General features: G+C 37.8%; 1 non-coding gene across 1 annotated transcript; it reads left to right on the plus strand.

Annotated features, from left to right (window-relative positions):
• The first annotated feature begins 9,846 nt into the window (after positions 1-9,846).
• LOC146905721 (small nucleolar RNA R71) lies at positions 9,847-9,953 on the plus strand. Its single transcript, XR_015020908.1, has one exon. It is a non-coding gene; the product is annotated as a small nucleolar RNA R71 (small nucleolar RNA).
• The last annotated feature ends 9,929 nt before the right edge of the window (positions 9,954-19,882 follow it).

A 19,882-nucleotide genomic window follows, 5' to 3' on the forward strand; every position in this document is an offset into this window, starting at 1 on the left:
CTACTCTCACTTGCTTATGACCAAAAACCTCAAGTCTTTGTTTTTAAACCAAGTTAAATTAATGGGTAAAAAGGTAATTTACTTTTTAAAAGACAATTAATTAATTTCTTTTTTCAGGAGGTTAATACTTCAAGCTTAACCAAATTTGTTTTTGCACCCATTTCATCATGACTTCGCCTTTTTTTTGTGGACTTAGCAATTTTTTTCTACTCATGTTTCTAGATATATTTTTATTGGAGAAAGATTATTCATTGTGACAAAAATGATTCCTTTGAATTGAAGAAATTTTCCACTCGTCCTCGTGAGCTTAGTTCAGTTGGTAGGAACAATACATAATATATGCAAGGTTTGAGGTTCAAACCCTGACCACCACCAAAAAAAGAAGAAATTTTTCACTCAAGGTAGGCTTGTTCTTTTTTAAGAACAATTATCCATCGTGAAAAAAAGAAACTCAATTTAATTGTTAGAGCTAATATACTAAAATCGTTTTATGAAGAGTGATTTGTGGGTATTGCGAAACAAACAGAAAATTAAAACACAAGTATATATCCTTGTTGTAGTTGGGAGTAGTGGTGGGAACAGGCCAGACCGTTCGACAGGGGTCTATGGCCTAACCTATTTAAAGCTTAGTTCGACCCAGTTCATTTATTAACAAGGCCAGACTCAAGCTTTTTTATAAAGCCTATTTAATTAAATAGACCAGGCTAAGACTTACAAAAAAAGCCTATTAATCCCGTCGGGCCGGCCTATTAAGCCTTTTATGTATAATATATCTACCATTATTGAGATCGTTGAAGTTTTTTTCCCATAAACTCAAGCATTCATATGATTGGTTATTTAATAGCAAATATATTGGTGTGATTAGACCTTCGTAAGATTTCATTATTTAGTAGCCGATATATTCACGTGCTTTAACCCTTCGTAAATTTCGGCCTATTTAGTAGTATGCTTACATGTGTTGCTAGGCTTTAGTGTAAAATAGGCTTTTAAATAGGCTTTCAGGCTTCATCAGGCCTTTAAATAGGCCAGGCCAGGCCTCGAAAATGAACCTTTGACGGGTAATAAGCCATACTCAAGCCTATAATGTTTGAAGTAGGCCAGGCTTAGGCGTTACAAAGTCCGGCCCGACCTAACCTATTTTCACCCCTAGTTGGGAGCAAGCAAGGTTAAACAAAAAACAATAAAAAGTAAATTACATTAATGCCTATCACTAAAGTAGTGTTTATTATAGATGTAATGGAGTCTACTATACTATCAATCAAAACAATATATAAGCAATTTTACCATATTGCCCATCAGTAAGGACATTTCGGGAATCTCTTTAACAATTACATTTCCAAGCTCCCCATTTTATTTCATGCTGTCAGAGGCGTGTGAGAACATTCCCTCTTTATGTAGAAACTGAAAGAAAAGAATTATATAATGTAATGGATAGTTTTCATTCATCATAGTAAAAGATATATATACACACACACAAAGCTAATGTGTAAGTCATACCTATGGTAATGATGACAAACATGAATGAGAATAACTACAATTAATGACAAATATGAATGAGAATAATTATAAATGACTACAATAATAATTACAAGAATATTCTATTCTATCAAATTCAAATGGGAATTAAATTCTAATTATTATTATTGATATTCTCCCGCAAGTTGTATGGTCTGAAAGAGAGATGCAACTTGGACAGTAAGTAATTGAACCTAGGACGAAGCAGGGGTTTGGTTAGAATATCATCAAGTTGATCATCGGTAGAAACAAAGGGTACTCGAAACTTGCCATGTTGAACATTTTCTCGGACAAAATGATAGGCTAAGGCTATGTGGTTCATCCGGGAGTGAAATACAGAATTAACACTAAGATGGGTAGCACCAAGATTGTCACAATATATGACTGGATTGACTGTTGGAGTGTGGCCATGTTTGGTGAATAGGGAAAGGACCCATAGAAACTCACTTGTTGTGTCAGCCAAGGCTTTATATTCTGCTTCTGTGGAAGAACGAGCAACAAAACGTTGTTTTCGAGAGCTCCAAGAGATGGGCGTGCTACCAAGATATAATAGATATAATAGATGGGCCTGCCCAGTCCACATTCAAGTAGGCGTCGAGATTTAGTGGGGCGGTCGTGGAGATGAAGACGCCTTTGTCACTTGAACCCGCTAAGTATCTGAGCACTCTTTTGAGTGCAATCTAATGCGTCGTTCTGGGGTTCTGCATGAATTGGGCGAGTTTGTTTGTGCTGAAGGAAATGTCTGGGCGAGTAAGGCTCAAGTATTTGAGGCTTCAAACGAGCGCTCGATATTCGGTTGGGGACGACAGGAGATCACTGAAATCCTTGAGTAACTTATCTGTGGCAGACAATGGAGTGGATGCTGGTTTCGTATCTGCCATGCCTGATTTATATAGTAGATCAGTAATATAATTCCTTTGGGAAAAGAATATACCCGCAGTAAAGGGAATCACTTCGACCCCCAAGAAATAATTAAGACATCCAAGGTCTTTCAAAGAAAAGCGAGCGACGAGTGTGGAGACCGCTACAGGAGATCTACCAGTGACAATGATATCATCAACATATACTAATAAGTACAATGTAACACCTGATTTGTGGTGGATGAATAAAAGGCATCAACAGTGGAGTTGACGAAGCCAAGGGATAATAGGAATACCCGAAGCTCCGTATACCAGGCACGAGATGCTTGCTTTAATCCGTAAAGTTCCTTTTTGAAGCGGCAAATATGATCAGGGAAGTTTTAGTTGACAATTCCAGGTGGCTGTAACATGAATTCTTCCTCCTTGAGCGTACCTTGGAGGAACACATTGTTGACATCAAGCTGACGAAGGGGCCATCCTTGACGAACTGCAAGTGTAAGGACAATTCTAATAGTCATCGGTTTAACAACTGGACTGAATGTTTTCGTGTAGTCATAACCAGGGCGTTGATGAAATCCTTTGGTGACTAGTCGTTCCTTGTAACGATCAATGGAGCCATCCAGATTTCCTTTGATACGAAAAACCCATTCACACCCAGCCAAATTCTGAGCAGAGTACCGGCCAACAAGATCCAGGTGTTATTGTTGTATAAGGCATCAAATTTAGCTTGCATAGCCGAGCGCCAATCAGGGTCACGAAGGGCTTGAGTGATATTGCTGGGTTCGATGGGACATAAGGGGCGAACATGAAGGTTAAGCTTTTTGATGGGTTTAACAATGTTGTTTTGATAACAGGTGATGATCCCATCGACGTTGGTTAACTGGTTTTTGTGTGGGCGAGCAGTAAGTGAGGGCGGTGATGGAGGCGTTGGCGATGTAGTGATGTGGGCCAGTTCATTGGATATTGGGGACGTGTACGAAGACATTTAAATGTTTTGGGCAACCTCATTGGAGTTTGGTGAAGAGGGAGAAGATCTTTGAGTGGGTTGGGCGATCTAGCAGGAAGTTTGTGAGAAGGGCGACTATTGTTGAGTGGTGTAGGCGAGGTCATTGAGCATTGGTATGAGGGCACATACGGGTGAGTGATATGGGGGAGTTCATTTAGGATTGGAGTTGTGAGATGTTGAGTGATTTTAGTGAGCTTGTATTGGTCTGACGAAGCGATCGTTGAATCTGGGGCGAGTGCATGTGTTTGAGTAGCAAGGGTGCTAAACGAAAATTTCGATTCGACAAACTTTACATGGCGAGAGGTGTAAATCTTGCTTGCTGTGGGATCGAGACACAATTATGCATGTTTATCAACCGAGTAACCTACAAAAACACACATAACAAACTTTGGTGCAAGTTTATGGTTAACATATGGCTTAATCCAAGGAAAACACAAACATCCAAAACATTTTAATTTATGATAGTTTGGGCTAATGTTGTGCAACTTGAAATAGGGTGATTGGTACCCAAGAATGGGAGTGGGAAGACGATTTATAAGGTAGGCTGCAGTAGTCATGGCGTGAGGCCAATAGGTGATGGGTAGGCCTGAGTGATGGAGAAGGGTGAGACCAGTCTCGACAATGTGACGATTCCGGCATTCTGAAATTCCATTATGTTCAGGTGTGTGGGGTGGAGTGGCGTGATGACTTATACCATGATTTCTTAGAAAAGGGCGAAGACCAATGTATTCGCCACCATTTTCTTTTTTCACAAATGTTTTCGAAATGGAAATAACGGAGTATTGTTGTTGTTGTTATTGTTGTTGTTGTTGTTGTTGTTGTTGTTTTTATTATTACTACTACTACTAGTATTTTTTTTGAGCTATAATCTGGATGTGTTTGTAATTTTTGATTTATTGTTGGTCACACACAGCATACTTCAAGAATTTTAGTGAAAAATGAACGAGGGAAAAAGTCAAGGAAGAATGTCCTTACGGATGATTATGACATATTTTGTTGACTGATTGAGTTTTGTTCAGTTAGTTTTTTATTCGGCGTAATTACTTGTTGTGAGTAATAAAACATTTGGAGTAGATTTCAAGTTATGTATTACACATACACCTCTAATCAACTAACATTGTATTTCCATGTTTCTTCACACTATTATGTGTGCATTGGTACACTGTTTTGTACGAAAACTTACTATTCATAACAACTGATCCAACCCTGCTCCATTAATTGATATTCATTGGTTTAGCTAAAAATAGAGGCTCATCTTAGAATCTGATAGGGCCAAACCGCAAGTACATGGCCTATCGAAGTAATAGTAGTAAGAAAGAGTATCGTTCCGCTAGGGAGTTGTGGATTCAATTAACTTTTAGAGAATGATTAGAAGAGAAGAAAGATTATAAAATAGGGGGTTAATTGCTGAAGGTAAATAACAATAATAATAAAAGATCCTTGGGATCATTGGTCCATCATAACAACAAACCCTTCACTAGACAAGACTTAAACATCTAATTTCATGGTTTACACCTTAATTTCTAAAGACCGGTTTCCCTTAGCCCCTCACCTTTCCGATGAAAGTCCGGTGAGAGTTTACTTCTAGTAACCAAGCCTATTTCGCTGACTTGATTACTAGAAGATGCGTATAAGGATTGAAACTACTTGTGTCTCAATAATTGCAAAGACTATTTCGCTGCCTTTGCAATTATTGTCTAGATTCACTTGTTCCAACATCAAAGCTCCGCTCTCGCTCTATGAATTGATGTTTGGGATGATGGATTAACGATTATCAAACCCTCCGCTTCCGCTTCCACAGTTTGATAATTGTTAATCCACGTTAAGACGGTGAATCTAAATTAGAAATTAGGGTTACATAAAATTAGGGTTTAAGCTTGGTTTGTTTAGGATTACGTCATTAGACTTATCCAACAATCCCAAGACAAAGAAGAGTCTACTCACTAACGTTCATTGTAGACATGGGGGAAGAAGAGAGAAAGCAATAAAGTAAAAGAACAATAATATAAAAGTGAACTTTTATTCCAAGAACAAAAGATGAATGTTTATGATGGAGTGCTACTCTATTTATAGCTTTACAATTGACTTAAAATCTAAGCAACTATAAGGGCAAAGCAGTAAAACTACAACAGAGTAACTTGGGCTAGAAGAAAAGCAGCAAAAGAGTATCCTGGGGGGTGGCACGGCCGTGCCACATGTTGGCACGGGCCGTGCCAAGCTTCTGACTATATGGGAATATATTTTTGTCCCGTATCTACGTATTTTCGCACTGTATTTGCTCCAGTCCTCTTTCTTTTGCTCAAAGACACCTTCCACCATATATTCGTTCCTAAAATATAATAAAAAGCAATTTAAAGTAAAATATTCAAAAAGGAAATAAAATGCAATAAAATAAAATCAAATCTTAAATAAAACTAAACTAAATAATGCAATAAAATAGACTAATTAATGACTCATCAAACTCCCCCACACTTGAATCTTTGCTTGTCCTCAAGCAAAAGGCAATAGACATAGCAGCAACAAAAGATTAATCTTGGCAATATTAAGAACATATGTCTCAAAAGAAAGGTTTTGCTTCAAGTACACTAATTACAATTTCAAACATTCCTCATGAACCTATTCTACCCAACATCAAGTCTCAAGTGAGTGTGTGTGTGCAGTCCAACCCTTTTCTTACTCCTGTATAAGACATATATTATGAGGAACAGGTTCTATCCTTAATGCTAAAGTAACCGAGAAAAGTCCTTTCTTCATTTCATAAAAGATTGATGGGAATTTAAGTTAAAATTAGATTAGATTAACAATTAAGCACAAGGGGCTGCAGATGCTTAGGGGCTATCTATCCTCGTAGGAAGTCTTCCCGGATGTAATTGTCCTTTCCCCCTAGATTCAAAATCACCCTAAGTAGTGCTGCAAAATTTTTTTTATTTCATCTCCGCGTAGGAAGTCTTTTTGGATGTAATTGTCCTTTCCCCCTAGCATTGATGAATTTGTTTTAATTTAAGTTCAAATTAGGGAGTCACCACCACAATTAGGAAGTTAGGGACTGTCCTTTCCCCCACACGTTGGTGCCATTCTCCCGCCTCATTTAACTTTAACAATTAAGAGAATATAACAATATAGCACAATTGATTAATTTCCCACACAAACTTATACTACTTTTACTCTGAAGACTTTAAAGGGTCTAAGTTAACATTAAAGATAGAAGGTGCTCCTTAAAATACCTATTCATACACTTGCTCAAAGATTGCAACTGGGTGCTTTTCTCATTGGAGATTTTTCACAATAAAACAAGATATGGGTATAGCAAGAACACAAGAAACACAAGAAACTACTTTCATGTACAAGAAACAACCTTTAAAGAAGAGACAAAACAAAAAATTTTATGCCATATTTGACATTAAAAACAAGCTACTTAATCATGCCTCTTGCTATAAAAACAAAACAAAAGAATAAAGTTCAAGGGAGTTTGGGAACACTACGACTCTAGACACTTTATTAGGCCCCCCCCCCCACACTTAGGAGAAGCATTGTCCTCAATGATTCAAAGAAAAACAAAATTAAAAGAAAAGAAGAAGAAGAAGAAGAAGAAGAAGAAGGAGTAGAAGAAGGAGTAGAAGAAGGAATAGGAGAAGAAGAAGAAGAGATGAGATAAGGGAAGAGAGGAAGAGGAAAGCTCACAATTTATTGGGGTCCATAAGGAGGACCTTGGATATGAAGGTGTTGCATCATCTGGCGGAGCATTTCATTGTTTTCTTGTGTTAAGCGGTTGCCCCTTTGGACATCATTTCTTAGCCCTGTTAGGTCAACACCTTGCCTTTGTTGCTCGGTGCTTATCTTCTCAATCTCGGTTTGCATCCATGCCCATCTTTGATTGTCATCTAGCTCTTCGGCTTCTTGGTCATGGTGCTCTTCTTCATAGTGCAAGTTAGCACCTTCTCCTTCATCTAGATTTTTCTCCTCAAGTACCTGCACATCATCAACATGCAACAAATTTTCTTCCACCTCAGTGGTAGTCCGAGATGGGTTAGGAAGTAGTAACATAATAGGCACATTAAGCTTGAGTGAATATTGCATGGGCGGATAATATTTTATGAAGTTCATTGCAATGAGGGTCTTTATGTTAAGCCTATTGTTCCCTCAATTGGATTTATCCCCTCATTGTCACCCACTCCAAATTGCCTAGCTATGTATGTGATGATGCCACCCACTACTATCTCCTCCTTTTCGGCAGGCGTATTAACTACATCGGCAAGATAATCAAGCAAAAAGAAACAAGTGTTCACAGCCTAAGTGGAAACAAACTCTATGGTTAGGATTATCAAAATTCAACCTATCTTTAGTAAAAACAATTGAACTTAGAAACTCATAGGTGAAATTCTCATACCCTCTCTTAGGTCTCAACATCTCAATTTATCCTAAGTTTCCTAGCAACTTATACACATTATCTCTAATGCCTAGCATATTCAACCTATGAGAATCAGGATATCGACAAGGATCTAAAGGTTTAGAAGTTAGAACTTTATACCTATCCCTTTGTGTGTTGTCTTTGAATTGGATTCCATGATTCTCTGCCGGTGCTTTCTTCTTTGCTTGAGGTCCTCCAGAAGAGCTTGCTACTTCTTTACCACTTCTTTTTGGAGCCACGACCTTGACATTGGTTTGACTTTGTGTGGTTTTGGTGAAGGTTAGGGTTTGGGAACATTTTTGGTGGTAAAGGTTGGTTTAGGTTTGGGGTTAAGGTTTAGGTGTGGAGACTGGTTATGAATTTGTGGGTTTTGGGTTAGGTTTTATAGGAATAGGGTTTTGGTGAATTATGGGTTTGGGTGGATGAAAGTTGTTTTTGATTGGTGGTTTGTGTTTAGGATGAAGTTTGTGATTGATTGGTGAAAGAATTGAGTGGATTGGTGAAGTTTTGAGGGAGATATGAAGGTTTGAAGATGGGTGGTTATGGAGGTTTAGAGAGAAGTTTGAGAGATGAAAAAGGTTTGTGTTTGAGAATGAATGTTGAAGAAGAGAAAAATTGTGGTTATACCACACTAGAGGTCGGGCACGGCCGTGCCAACTTTCTTGACTTTGGCCACTTTTTGTGTTGTAATCATCTGGCACGGCCGTGCCAACCTTAGCACAGGCCGTGCCAACCTTCTGGTCACAAGGCTTCAAAATTTTTCAGTTTTTCTTGAATCACACTCGGACAATTACCTAAAAAACAACTTAAAACAAGGAAAAACAAACAAAACAAAAACAATTAAATGCGTGGGTTGCCTCCCACGAAGCGCTTGTTTAGAGTCACTAGCTTGACGGTTGGAAGGTGGTTTTAACTATCCTATACCCAATCTCGCACTAAGGGATAATGGCAACAAACTAACATTCTCTCCCAAATCACACATTGCTTTCTCAAATGTTTTATATCCTATGACACAAGGTATGGAAAATCTCTCTGGATTCTTAAGTTTAGGTGGCAATTTGTTTGGAAGTATTTCAATCAAATTTCTAAACTACTCATCTAACTTGGATTTAGCAAACTCGTGTGTTAAAGGAATTTTAGGCTCATGAGATGGTGAAACAAATGGCTTGTCATTCTCTCCCATAGCTTTCTCACTTTGAGGCTCATCACTTCCTATATCTCCTTCATTGTTCTTAATTTTCACAACGGGATCCTCTAATTGGTTACCGTCCTTAAAAATAATAGCACTTATATGGTCTTTGGGGTTGGTTTCGGTTTGGCCTAGAAGGACTTTGGAGGTTTGAGAGGGAGTATCCACCTGTTGGGGTACTTGAGAAGTCTGAGTCTCTATCATCTTACTGTGAGTAACTATGGAGTCTACGTTCGATGTATGTTTGGCAAGAGAGTCCTTCAAAAATTCAGTTTGATTTTTAAGCTCTTGGAGCTGCTCGGATTGATCCACAACATATTTTTCTAGTAAAATTTCCAAGCTGGATTTTTGAGGGACTCCTTGGTTGTTTGCATAACTGGGTGGTGTTGTTTGTTGTCCAAAAATATTTTGAGGGGTTTGTAAAAAAATTTGATTGTTTCTAAACCCTTGATTATATTGAGCATAGTTTACTTGCTCAGGACTTCTAACAACACTACCTAGTTGGCAATCAATGCCAATATGGCCAAATACACCACAAACTTCACAAAGAGGTGATACAGGGGCAGGTGTGACAGCACTAGTATTTATTTTATCAAATTTTTGTGTGAGTGCGTCAACTTTAGCAGCTAGATGATCAAGGGAAGAATTTTCATACATACCTACCTCTTTCTGAGAGGGCGAAGGAGCAACATTAGTGGTGTCCCTTCCGTAGGTCCACTGATAGTGGTTTTGTGCCATGTCCTCGATCAAAGCATATGCTTCTGTGTATGTTTTGTTCATCAAAGCTCCACCTGCAGCTGTATCAACATAAATTTTTGTGGGAGGCAAAAGACCATTATAAAAAGTGTGAATAATAAGCCAGTTCTTTGAACCATGATGGGGACAAAGTCTAAGCGTCTCTTTGAAACGCTCCCACACATCGTAAAGAGATTCTCCATCTTTTTGAGTGAATTGTATGATTCGATTCCTTAATTGAACTGTTTTAGAATAGGGGAAGAATCGGGCAAGAAAAGTTTGCTCCATTTGATGCCATGAAGTGATAGAACCAATTTCCAATGAATTAAACCAAGTACTAGCTCTACCCCCTAGGGAAAAAGGAAAGTAGTGCAGCCTTACGACTTCTTGGTTTGCATTCACGGTTCCACTGAGTCTTAAAAAAGTTGAAATATGAAAATTCGGATCCTCAGTGGGTGATCCGAAAAATTGATTTTGCTGCACTAAGTAAATAAGTGCAGGTTCTATTTCAAAATTGTCATCAACCGTTGGGTACACAATAGCATCGTATGACTCATTTGAAGATGGGATTGCATACTCTATGAGAGTGCATTCCTTAGCCATATCGTTATTATCTTCCCAAGAAGTTAAAGGCAAAAGAAGAAATAGAAAAAGAAAGAATAAGAAAGATATATATATATATATATATATATATATTTTATATAAAACAAAACAAAGATAAAGATTTTTTTTATAAAATAAAATAAAATAAGGAAAAAGATTTTTTTTTCCGGTCTAATCACTATTAAAAAGTTAATCAAATTACAACAACTCCCCGGCAACGGCGCCAAAAACTTGATAGGGCCAAACCGCAAGTGCACGGCCTATCAAAGTAATAGTAGTAAGAAAGAGTATCGTTCCGTCAGGGAGTTGTGGATTCAATTAACTTTTAGAGAATGATTAGAAGAGAAGAAAGATTATAAAATAGGGGGTTAATTGCTGAAGGTAAATAACAATAATAATAAAAGATCCTTGGGAACATTGGTCCATCATAACAACAAACCCTTCACTAGACAAGACTTAAACATCTAATTTCATGGTTTACACCTTAATTTCTAAAGACCGGTTTCCCTTAGCCCCTCACCTTTCCGATGAAAGTCCGGTGAGAGTTTACTTCTAGTAACCAAGCCTATTTCGCTGACTTGATTACTAGAAGATGCGTATAAGGATTGAAACTACTTGTGTCTCAATAATTGCAAAGACTATTTCGCTGCCTTTGCAATTATTGTCTAGATTCACTTGTTCCAACATCAAAGCTCCGCTCTCGCTTTATGAATTGATGTTTGGGATGATGGATTAACGATTATCAAACCCTCCGCTTTCGCTTCCACAGTTTGATAATTGTTAATCCACGTTAAGACGGTGAATCTAAATTAGAAATTAGGGTTACATAAAATTAGGGTTTAAGCTTGGTTTGTTTAGGATTACGTCATTAGACTTATCCAACAATCCCAAGACAAAGAAGAGTCTACTCACTAACGTTCATTGTAGACATGGGGGAAGAAGAGAGAAAGCAATAAAGTAAAAGAACAATAATATAAAAGTGAACTTTTATTCCAAGAACAAAAGATGAATGTTTATGATGGAGTGCTACTCTATTTATAGCTTTACAATTGACTTAAAATCTAAGCAACTATAAGGGCAAAGCAGTAAAACTACAACAGAGTAACTTGGGCTTGAAGAAAAGCAGCAAAAGAGTATCCTGGGGGGTGGCACGGCCGTGCCACATGTTGGCACGGGCCGTGCCACATGTTGGCACGGGCCGTGCCAAGCTTCTGACTATATGGGAATATATTTTTGTCCCGTATTTACGTATTTTCGCACTGTATTTGCTCCAGTCCTCTTTCTTTTGCTCCAAGACACCTTCCACCATATATTCGTTCCTAAAATATAATAAAAAGAAATTTAAAGTAAAATATTCAAAAAGGAAATAAAATGCAATAAAATAAAATCAAATCTTAAATAAAACTAAACTAAATAATGCAATAAAATAGACTAATTAATGACTCATCAGAATCCTACTCAATTAGGGTTTAGTTACATACAGTAACTAAAGACGAACTACAAAAAAAAAATCCAATAAACTAAGGGTGAGGATATACTCCTCCCTTAATGCTCCTATTGGAGTAGGAAATGGACTTATTTGCGGGGAACCATCTTAAACTCATATCAACCTTCACAAATTGAAGACGATGTTAATGTGAATGTTCCTCTGGTCGCCACTAATGTTAGTCTTACTCAAAATAACGAGAATCAAAATCAAAAGAAGAATCACAAAAGAAGACTTATTCCCGGATTGAAGTTAACGACGAGTTATGTAATATCCCGCCTGTCAGTATCGGTATATTACCCGTGATCGTGCTAGTGGAAATAAATTCAGGGAAAAGTAAGTTAAAGGAAATATTTTATAAGGTGTCAGCTTAACACGATTAAAGCATCAGAGGCGTTTTAAACACGCTTAACGCAAGTGTATTTTGGTAATTGCACGTCAAGGGAGTATTTAATTGATTATGGGGCAAATTATCTCATTCTCTTCTTGTCTTTCCCTCTCTAAGTTGATGGCAAGAGCTTCCTTCTCCTTCTCTCTTCTTCCATCAATCCTTTCCCTCTTCACACCACATCATGCATCAAATCTTCTTCTTCATAGATTCAAGAACAAATTTTAGTGTCTCTATCTTTCTACAAGAGATTGGTGGCTTGGTTTGAGCTTATTTCCAATCCTTCCGTCTCTTTAGAAAAGATTCAAGGTTAGGGTTTTGATGAAGAAGCTTTGGGTGGGATCAAAGATGATGAAGCAAGGATCATGAAGCCTTAGATTGCAAGAAAACATCATGATGGAAAGGTTATGAACAAAAGAAGCTAGTGGTACAAGTTAGGGTTTTGGTTGCTTGGAAAGCTTGGGATCTTTTGCAGCCTTGATTAGGTGAGTTCCTTAGTTAGATTACCACCCTTGGTTTATGTGTTTTCTTTTGTAAGATAACTATGCATTTTCTAGGGTTTACACATAGAAAAGTTGCCCCTTTCATGTCATGTAACTTTACACATGTGAATACTTGCTCAATGATTGTTTTACAAGTTGTATATGATCTCTAGTGCCATGATATGTCTTGGAATGATTGGAATTGAGGTTTTTGAGTGAAAAATATCATTTTTGACAGTTCTGGACTGTCACAGCTCGCCACGGCGAGTAAATGGCTCGCGAGGCGAGCTTGAAGGTCGAATGGGGGTGTCCACTAGCCTCCTACTCGCAATGGCGAGCAGGTGCTCGCCTCCCACACACAATCACTCGCCAAGGCGAGCAAACAGTGGGGCAACTCATTATTTGTTCGCTTACGGGTGGTTCTGGCGTTTCACGAGCGGTTCTTTTCAAGCAATCTTTTTAAACTATAATCCCTCAATCATGATTCCAAGGCATAGGTTGTAAAAAGATTTTCTTGAAGGTAAAGCAAGTATTTTTCTTTGTGTAATGTAGCATGGCATATGAGTGAACTAATGACTTTACGAGCGGGTAGCAAATTATTCATTAAGCAAGGGAAAGAACTAGAGCCTCGACATAGTAGTCGAGAACTAGCATGTTAGTAAGAATCCTAGATGATAAGACGCGAAGTATATTATCTTCGCTCATGAATAAGAATAAGATAGCAAGCATGATAAGTTGTGGTTTGATTAGTTAATCTCTCCACCATGTTTAAGTATGTACAAGCATGAACAAGTATAAGTTACCATTAATCGGATCGATCAAGGTTCCGAGGTAAACAAGCAAATATGTATATGTTTAACTTATATGCACGACAAGACCATGATTAATATATGTAGGTGACATGTCTCTTGCTATCCACATCAGGGGGATACAAGGGGTTCTCATAATGAGAACGATTCAAGCCGTAAGGGACCCGCATGTCACTGAGTAAGCAAGACGTAGGTGCTCGTGCCTCTTGTTGTTATCCACGCCAAGGGGATACATGAGGTTCTCGACCTAAGGGGAACGGTTTAAGCCGCAAGGGACCCGCACGACACCGAGGGAGTTCGATGTACGTACATCGGTCATGTATGGGATTGATATCGGGGTTACTCCACCCGGGACTATCCATAAAATGAATCAAGATAATAATTGTTTGTTCAACGCTAACCTAATGAATGAACTTAGACACGATTATGTTTCTCCTGATTATGATTATGTTATGTTTATGCAAGAATGATTACATGTATGATCAAGTTAAGAGAATTAGATGCTAAGACAAGTATAAGTTATGTATAGAGCAAGTTATGAACATGATACCGATGACGATCTTAGGTTTCCCCTAATCGTCCGGTTTAGCATCGTGCCATGATTATGATATGTTTAGGCCTCGATACGTAGAGCGTATATTTGGCAACGCGGTTTTAGGTTTCCCTCGACCGCCATGACACGTATAGGAAGTGAAGCCTATAACAAGTTAAGATAAGATTATGACGGCTCTAGTATGCACTACCGTCTAAGTATGCAAGTCCCCACACACGTATAATCAACCGTCAGGTTGTAATGTAGACACGTGGTGACCGTAGGTTTACCCTTGAGGTTGCCTATAGCCTAGGATTTAGGGGAACTCACTGAGACATTATGTCTCATCCCAATCCTTATTTGTTTCAGATAAATAGGTTGGATTAGCAAGCTAGTAGCCGGATGGATATTGCGACAAGTGTTCGTTTGTACCGCTGCAGGATGTATGGATAATCAAGGTTGCTCATAGTATATTTATGAAAAGTTGAGTTGTATTTATGATGTACAAACGCATATGTTGTATAAGAATATTCATTCGAAGTTGTAATGTTGTATATTTTAATGTATCTAGTACTAAGAATAACGTTCATGCTAAACTTTCTAGATACGTTTAGTATGAGTGTTATAATTGGTATCAGAGCAGGTCGATTCAGACTGTGCCTTGGGTCATTAAATTACAACTAAGGTAGTGGGACCATTGGGTTCCGGGTAAATGTTCTATTAGTAGATGTTAATTGAGCCTGATCAACTCAAATTAACATTCAACGAGTAGGACGGATGCCTGAGAGCTGAATAGGACCCAGGAGGAACGAAGTATGTGATGAAGATGCACTGGAAAGTGTGAACTCAGAAGTAAGAACTTGGATTGAGTATTAGTAAGAAATTGATCGTGTCAGTAGGTGGCCGGTGAACTAAGCAAGTAGAAGTATGAATCCTCCGGGAATGTAAAGTAATATTAAGACAGGATGTTCTGGCAACGTTGGGTAAGATGCTAGTAATATTTTGTATGCCCGTAAGTACAGAGTTTGGAATATTTAACTATGACCGGAAGCTTCGGTAAGAGTTGTTGTTGGAACGGGTTTATTGTACGCAAAGGAAATATATTCTGGAACGTAAATATAAGGCTAAAAGTTAAGGAGAAGTCGTCATGTGTTGATGGAATTAGTAAGCTCTCAGGGATTGAGAAATAAGTTAAGCCGTTCGTAGCGGATGAAGTTAAGGTTTTATGTGGAAGCTTTATGTAGTGTGTTATGATGAACAAGATATTAGTTTCTAATGTGCCGTGAATTGAATCGATTGATGTTAATGCTTGCCATGCAAAGGTTATAGAATTGTTTTAAGATGTTTGGAAGGAATGATATGCATTGGAATACTTGGGGAAATAGGATTTTTATATAAAATATGACTTTTGGAAAACTGAGCTGAAGAAAACACGCCAATAGCGAAAATTTCGCTAATAGCAAAATTACTCCAGAGGATTTCGCTAATAGCGAACCTGGAGCAAAAATTTTCAGTTTTTCCAAAACCTGTCATTTCGTCTCTAGGGCCTTAAGTAGCTATTAGGAGCTGTTTTCATAATCTTTTATGCAACAAATATTCTATATAACATCAAGTATCGAATGCACATCACATCCTATGATTTTTAAGGAAGAAAATGCATGGACAAGTATTAACGGAATCAATCCGGTTTAAGGTAACCTTAGAAGTTAACATGGCAAGAGCTGAGGAAGAGCTTGGGTTGAGAGTGTTAAGGTTCTGACATGTGAGTGGATAAAGCGGATGCGAAGGCATGAGAATAAAGGTAAGTGGTAAAGAATTATGCAAAGTCACAAGATTTTCAGATTTAAGGAAGTTATGAGTATTCCCCCGGACCTATGTTTTGCTTAATTGAATTATTAAAGCTCGTTATGATGATGAATCAAAAAGTTTACAAGATTTTAGAAAGGTTGATGCATATGGGTGATTGGAGTTGATGATTATAAATTTTAAAATGGAATTTTGTAGGTTCTGGTCGGTCATGACTCGCATAGAGTAAGTTAAATTCACCTGGAACAAGGTTTGATGGCATAGTTATGTTGTCAACTCGTTTCGTGAAAACTAAGGTAACGACTAGGACCCAGAATTCAATATGTTTATTTTATGTGATGAGAAGTCGTCGACACTAATGACCCGTGTGTTATGATATAATGTTTTCTTAAAGAAAGAAGTTAACGAGCAAGCATTAGTTGATTACGCAAAACATAGTATGTGAGAATACAAGGATGCAATGAAGCAAGATCATGAAAGGCATGTATAATTTATGATGGATCTACTATGAGGATTCGAGATTTCTCAGAGACAAGTATATGTATGATAAGTGTGTGTCATGAGGTGAACTCAACCAGCGAGAAAGTAAGGTTTATTCCCAAGTAAAATAATATGGTAATTCGACAAGTCTACCGTGAGATCCAATCTTGCAAGGTATTGGGAAGTGCATGTTTATGGCAATGGTTGCCACATGAAAGGTTTTGAGAAAGGTTCAAGAAGATGATGTTCATAGGGAAAGAGAATGTGGAATTTAGTCGTCTTAAAGGATTGGAGTATTGGTTAAGGCCAACTGGTGGGAATCAGAGTGGCGCAACGAAAGTTAACAGTATGGAACAGGGAACTTGATAGTAAGAGTCTTCTTAAGAAGCATTATGGAACAAGCGAGGAGTTTTTGAGATATTGAATAAGTAATGAGACTGATGCGGTCAGTGAAGAATATGTACTATGATAAGGAAGATGCATATAAGAGTATGTGCTATGACAAGAGAAATACATGTAAGAGTTGAAGGATTCCTTTTGTGACTTATAGTAATGATTGAATTATCAAGTGTAGAACCGGTATTAAAAGAAGAAGTGTTATGCAGGATAAGATAATAATATGTGATCGTAACCGGATATGATGTTTTGAAGATTCAAGTTTATTGTTCTTAGAACGAGGAAATGAGATAATGTTATGAGGGTTAAGGATCCTATACGATTTATGTTATGCAATTATGTGAGCCTCCAAGATATGTATGTAAGTCGAGAAAGAATAAGAAAGAAGTTACTTTTGAAGTTCAAGAATTTCATTATGGATGTAGATATGAATCATGAGTTATGCATGATGAAGTGCACGCCCTCTTATGTCAAACTTGTTAAATGATCACGATACTTGCTATGAAGATTTCGAACTATGATTTAAAAACTCTTAAATTTAAAATGGGTATTGAGAGACTTGGAAACGAAATTGTTTTTAACATGATATTTTCATAAAATTCTTTGAAAAGGTTATGTCTCTATTCGTTCCAAGGATCCGAATACTCATGTTTAGAAAACTTTTGAAGCAATATATTAGAACGGGTATCGTTATTATTTAACAAGAAGTGACATTTGGAAGTAAGCGAATGCTATGGAGAGCAAATGTGTTGAAGTGAACAACAAGGATTTTCGAAAAGTCTTATGAGACGCACAAGTATATGTTAAGAGTATTCAAATGCAAGAGGTTTAAGTTGGAAGTTTAAGAGCATGTAAGTTACAAGATGGGTTGATGAATGTTATATGTGTAGGCGTAATTAATTTCACCTCTCTACGACAAGTTATATGAGTCATCCATGAATTTGGGTGCAATAAGAATGGTAATGAGATCGAAAGATTTCTTAAGACTCTGAAAAGAGATAAGAGATCCGCAGAATCCTCAAGATAAGTAATGTCAGAAAGAGACGCATGTCTCAAGGTACAATAAGTAAACTGAGGTGTGAATTATATGTTTACCCGATAAGATTATGTATGTATGAAAAGATGTTTTAAAGTTACAAGTAAGCACTGCAGGGCAAACCTGGTTTCTGGTAGGATTCCAGTCAAAAGGCAAATCCTGAGTGTTCAAGTTTTTGATAAGATACCTTTATGAATGGTTTATGTTAAGTGGGTAAGGTACGAGTCTGAGACAAGAAGTTTATGTGTAGCAAGGTAAGTTCCAAGTCATGATATATTAAGATGACTCTAAGTTTGAGTGATATTGAGATCAAGAAGGCTATGTTCAATTGCATGTGGGTTAAGAAACAAGATGAGGACATGATACAATGAACCCTTTGGGATATGTATGAATGGAAAATGTTTGACTCAGACCATAGTTAGTAAGTCTTGTCATGATGATTGGTAGTCGATCTCTAAATTTCGAGGACGAATTTTTTTTAAGGGGGGTAGAATGTAATATCCCGCCTGTCAGTATCGGTATATTACCCGTGATCGTGCCAGAGGAAATAAATTCAGGGAAAAGTAAGTTAAAGGAAATATTTTATAAGGTGTCAGCTTAACACGATTAAAGCATCAGAGGCGTTTTAAACACGCTTAACGCAAGTGTATTTTGGTAATTGCACGTCAAGGGAGTATTTAATTGATTATGGGGCAAAATATCTCATTCTCTTCTTGTCTTTCTCTCTCTAAGTTGATGGCAAGAGCTTCCTTCTCCTTCTCTCTTCTTCCATCGATCCTTTCCCTCTTCACACCACATCATGCATCAAATCTTCTTCTTAATAGATTCAAGAACAAATTTTAGTGTCTCTATCTTTCTACAAGAGATTGATGGCTTGGTTTGAGCTTATTTCCAATCCTTCCTTCTCTTTAGAAAAGATTCAAGGTTAGGGTTTTGATGAAGAAGCTTTGGGTGGGATCAAAGATGACCAAGCAAGGATCATGAAGCCTTAGATTGCAAGAAAACATCATGATGGAAATGTTATGAACAAAAGAAGCAAGTGGTACAAGTTAGGGTTTTGGTTGCTTGGAAAGCTTGGGATCTTTTGCAGCCTTGATTATGTGAGTTCCTTAGTTAGATTACCACCCTCGGTTTATGTGTTTTCTTTTGTAAGATAACTATGCATTTTCTAGGGTTTACACATAGAAAAGTTGCCGTCATGTAACTTTACACATGTGAATACTTGCTCAATGATTGTTTTACAAGTTGTATATGATCTCTAGTGCCATGATATGTCTTGGAATGATTGGAATTAAGGTTTTTGAGTGAAAAATATCATTTTTGACAGTTCTGGACTGTCACAGCTCGCCACAGCAAGCAAATGGCTCGCGAGGCGAGCTTGAAGGTCGAATGGGGGTGTCCACTCGCCTCCTACTCGCAATGGCGAGCAGGTGCTCGCCTCCCACACACAATCACTCGCCAAGGCGAGCAAACAGTGGGGCAGCTCATTATTTGTTCGCTTCCGGGTGGTTCTGGCGTTTCACGAGCGGTTCTTTTCAAGCAATCTTTTTAAACTATAATCCCTCAATCATGATTCCAAGGCATAGGTTGTAAAAAGATTTTCTTGAAGGTAAAGCAAGTATTTTTCTTTGTGTAATGTAGCATGGCATATGAGTTAACTAATGACTTTACGAGCGGGTAGCAAATTATTCATTAAGCAAGGGAAGGAACTAGAGCCTCGACATAGTAGTCGAGAACTAGCATGTTAGTAAGAACCCTAGATGATAAGACGCGAAGTATATTATCTTCGCTCATGAATAAGAATAAGATAGCAAGCATGATAAGTTGTGGTTTGATTAGTTAATCTCTCCACCATGTTTAAGTATGTACAAGCATGAACAAGTATAAGTTACCATTAATCGGATCGATCAAGGTTCCGAGGTAAACAAGCAAGTATGTATATGTTTAACTTATATGCACGACAAGACCATGGTTAATATATGTAGGTGACATGTCTCTTGCTATCCACATCAGGGGGATACAAGGGGTTCTCATAATGAGAACGATTCAAGCCATAAGGGACCCGCATGTCACTGAGTAAGCAAGACGTAGGTGCTTGTGCCTCTTGTTATCCACGCCAGGGGGATACGGGAGGTTCTCGACCTAAGGGGA

The sequence above is a fragment of the Medicago sativa genome, chromosome 7, assembly GCF_051527215.1.
Source record: "Medicago sativa cultivar Bolivia chromosome 7, Bolivia_mono, whole genome shotgun sequence".
NCBI classification, from domain to species: Eukaryota; Viridiplantae; Streptophyta; class Magnoliopsida; order Fabales; family Fabaceae; genus Medicago; species Medicago sativa.